The sequence below is a fragment of the Suncus etruscus genome, chromosome 11 (assembly GCF_024139225.1).
Source record: "Suncus etruscus isolate mSunEtr1 chromosome 11, mSunEtr1.pri.cur, whole genome shotgun sequence".
NCBI lineage: Eukaryota > Metazoa > Chordata > Mammalia > Eulipotyphla > Soricidae > Suncus > Suncus etruscus.
Window position 1 is genome coordinate 22,935,847 of NC_064858.1, and position 4,156 is coordinate 22,940,002.

Genomic DNA, 4,156 nt, shown 5'->3' on the forward strand with positions numbered 1-4,156 from the left:
ACAAATACTTACATGGGGCTCTTGCAATATGCCAGGTGTTGGGACTTTAACATTGCCACAGAACTTGTTCCAAGTTCTCAGGTATAGGCCAGTCTCTTGGTAGTTACCACAGCATCTCGTTCTCCCTTTCAGCACAGTACAAATGATGAGGGAAGTAGAAAGCCTGTCTCGAGTACAGGTGTAGGGGGGTGGGGAGGAGGGAGATCTGGGAAATTGGTGGTGGGAATGTTGCACCGGTGAAGGGGGGTGCTCTTTACATGACTGTAATCATACAACTATAATCATGTTTGTAATCACGGTGTTTAAATAAAGATAAAAAAAATGAAAAAAAAAAGAAAAAAAAAAAAGAAATTCCAACAAAGTTTCAGCTCCCACACTCACAGAGACCAGCTGCCCAACCTTTGTTACCTCTCACCCTGAGCACTGCAGGTTCTCGTGCTGTGGCCTTGATTCCGTGCCTTTTCTCCAGCCACTGCCACACGGCTCGCTCCTGAACAGCAGGCATGAGACTTGAGAACTGTCTCTGCAGCATGTTCCCTGCAGAAGACAAGAGGCCCAACCCTCCCCTGCTTGGCCCTGGCCTCTCTCCTCACCTGCAGGCACCCACGGTCATGCTGTCTCCTAGCTGCTTCGCACCTTGAATGTTGGCGCTGGTGCAATCACATTCTCCTTCAGACTTTTACTCAGAACTAGCCCTCAACTTATACCCTGCCACCTCTGCCCTTTTCTGGAAGATTTCCTGAGACTGGGTAATGTCCCAATTCCTGGAACTCCTATCTCCTCACAGCCTCAGTGCTTCTGTGCTGGGTCTTCTCTCCAGAGAATTTCCACTTTCAGCCATGGCCATTGGCCACAGTGAGCCACGTTGGCATTAAGGCTGGCAGGCACCATTCTCAGCTCCAGCCAGATGCAAACAAGGCAGAGCCAGCCTGCTTTCCCTGAGAGGCTGAAACCGAGAGTCTGTGAAACCTACTTTCAAAATGTCACTGACTGCTTTTGGAAACTTCAAAGACACTGGTGGTTAGAATGAAGCTTGTCTGTAAACATCTCTCTGCAGAAGTCCACAGAGACTGAACTGCTGAGACTCCAACCACCGCCCCAGGTTTCTTTCAAGATTTGACCCTACAGAGACAGGACTGTAGGGTCCTGGTCTCACTAAAATGAGAGCAGATACATTATCACTTGGGGCTCTGCACCTTGGTCATTTCCTACACCCTGACTTCCCCACCTCATGCTGCAGCTTAGTCTGGTATTAGACCCCAGTGCAGGCCAGGCTCTGACCTTTGGCTGCTGATCTTTGACTACCTCCTCAGCTCCTTCTCTCTCTCCCCCTTTTCCTCTGATCTCACTCCTGCCTCCGCCTGGAGAATGTTCCCCACTCTTGCTTCCCTTCCTCTTGTGAGTAGATACAGGACACAGGAGCTTTCTGAGGCACCCATGCCAGCACCATGCACCAGCACTAGAGCTTTTCCTGATGAGTCCTGCTGGGCCTATGCATAGGCAAGGAGGGAATCCCTGAAACCCAGATTGTATACATGACTTTTCTTCTTTTGAATCTAGAGTGGGGGGCACATCTGTGTGCCTGACCCTAAAATAAATTCTAGGACCATAAGACAACTAACACATGGACACTCTAGGTTTTTGATCTGAGAGGCTCTGCCCTGGGTCTGCCTCAGGCTAAATTTGAGGAGCTAATCCAGGAGGGCTGGCTGGGAGTGTCTGGGGTCAGGTTGCTGTCATCCAGCTGTGAGGGATATTAATTCCTCCTCTCTGCTGACTTTTGCTGAGGCAGCTTTTGGCATTTTGAAGGACCAAGGGCCATGGCCTTGACCAGGGTCCCTTCTGCCTCCCAGTAGGGAAGCCATCCCCAGAGCCTGGCTCCTGGAGGCAGCTCAGCCTGCCTCTCACTGCCTGTGTCCTGAGAGACATCTTTCTTTTTTCTTTCCCTCTATTGTATGCTTTATGACTTTATTTTGTTTTGGGGCCCCAGTTGGCGAAGCAATGCTCAGGGGTTTCTCCTGACTTTGCCCTCGGGAGTCATTCCTAGCATGCTTGGGGAACCATATGGGATGCTGGGGATAGAACTTGGGTCAGTTGCATGCAAGGCAATGCTCTACTATCGCTCCAGCACTTTTTGTGTGTGTGTGTGTGTGTGTATGTGTGTGTGTGTGTGTGTGTGTGTGTGTGTGTTTGGGCCACACTTGGTAGTGCTCAGGGCTTACTCCTGCCTCTGCACTCAGAAATCACCATGGCAGGCTTGGGGGACCATCAGGGATGTTGGTAATCAAACCCGGGTCCCTCCAGGGCTGGCTCCTTGCAAGGCAAATGCCCTATTGCTGTGCTATTGCTCATGACCTCTTTACGACATTTTAAAAGTCTGCATCAGTGATGTAGGAGCAGAAACATCTCCACTAGCAAGTTTGCATATTTTTCACGCAGAAGACACTAGTTGCATTCCTGGCACCACCCATGCTCCCTTGAGCACAGAACTAAGAGTAGCCTTTTAACACTTCTGGTTGTAACCTCTAAAACCCCCAAGACAACAGAAGCAAAATGCTGAATGACCTGATTATACGTTAGCTGTCCTCTTCTGGGTGTTTTGATTTGTTTTGTTTTTGTTTTAGGCCAAACCTCAGAGTGCTCAGGGAACCCAGGTTGGCTACTTACATCCTGTACTAGATCTCCAAACTACTCTATTGTCATATCCTATTTTATATAGTCCTTGTCAACTGTTGGCTTTTAACCTCAAAATTTCATCTCTTTATTGGTTTTAAATGATCTTTTAAATGATCTTTTAAAAGTATGTCACAACTCACTTCATTTTCATCTGAATGTAAATTCTTTTAAATGTTCAATTTTCTTTTAAATTATATTTTCTTTCTTTAATCTTTCTTTAGATTATTTTATATAGCTAAAGTTATACTTCTTTTGATAAATTTTTATCATTCTTCAGGTTTAAATTTTTGCTTTTGGATTATTTTAAGATTTCTTAACTTTTATTTTTCTGTTTTAAGTCTTCCAAGAATCCTATAGTAGCACATTAAAAATAAGTTTTAAGAATGGACTGAAGTGAGACTGAGCGTAGTGTAGCGGATATGGCAACTGCTCTGTGATGCAGCTTACCCCGGGCAAACCACGGTTCGAATCCTGACCTCCCACATGAGCTAGGCTTCTGGCTGAAGAATGGACTGAAGAGATTGCATATTAAATCACTGTGCCCTGCCAGGAGTGATCTCTGAGCACAGAGCCAGGAGTAAGTCCTGAGCACTTGTAGGGAATGGCCCTCAAACCAACAAAACAAAACAAAAGCTCACAGCCCCATTTTTCAGTTGTTTTATTTTATTTATTATTTTGGATTTTGGGGCCACAACCGGTAGTGCTCAGGGGTTACTCCTGGTTCTATGCTCAGGGGACATTCCTGATGGTGCTTAGAAGACCATGTGGAATGCCGAAGATCAAACCTGGGTAGGCTTCATGCAAGGCAAATACCCTAACTACTATGCTATCACTCTGGCCCATAGAATTGTATATTAATATTATTTTATTATTTATTTATTTTTGGTTTTGGGGTCACACCCGGAGGCGCTCAGGAGTTAATCCTGGCTCTACGCTCAGAAATAGCTCCTGGGCTCGGGGGACCATATGGGATGCTGGGAAACGAACAGGAGTCTGTCCTGTATTGGCCATGTGAAGGTAAATGCCCTCCCTCTGTGCTATCACTCCGGCCCCAGAATTTTAGATAATTGACATCATAGGGACCCTAGAAGTCCTCAGGGACATGGATTCCTCCTAAAGATACCTATACCCTATAGGCCTGAATCACTGCACAATAGGTTCTGTGGTACTGCGTAGGTCTGAGTGCTGAGGAATGCACATGGTACTAGGGATTGAACTTGGGGCCTTACAAGCATGTGCTGTACTCTAATGAGATATTGGGTCATCCCGATGATGCCTTGCTGTGTGCTGTGCTGTGAGGGAGTCCTGAAAACCAAGTATTTAACAGCAATCCACATTTCAGCAGTCTGAGAGGCTCATTCAGGGGACAGGTACATGCACAGAGCAGGTCCACTTAATTGAAGAGCTGCAGGAATCTTTTTAAGTTGATCCTTTTCATGTTGGACACTTGGGGTCAAAGCTAAGAAGGTCTGTAGCAATG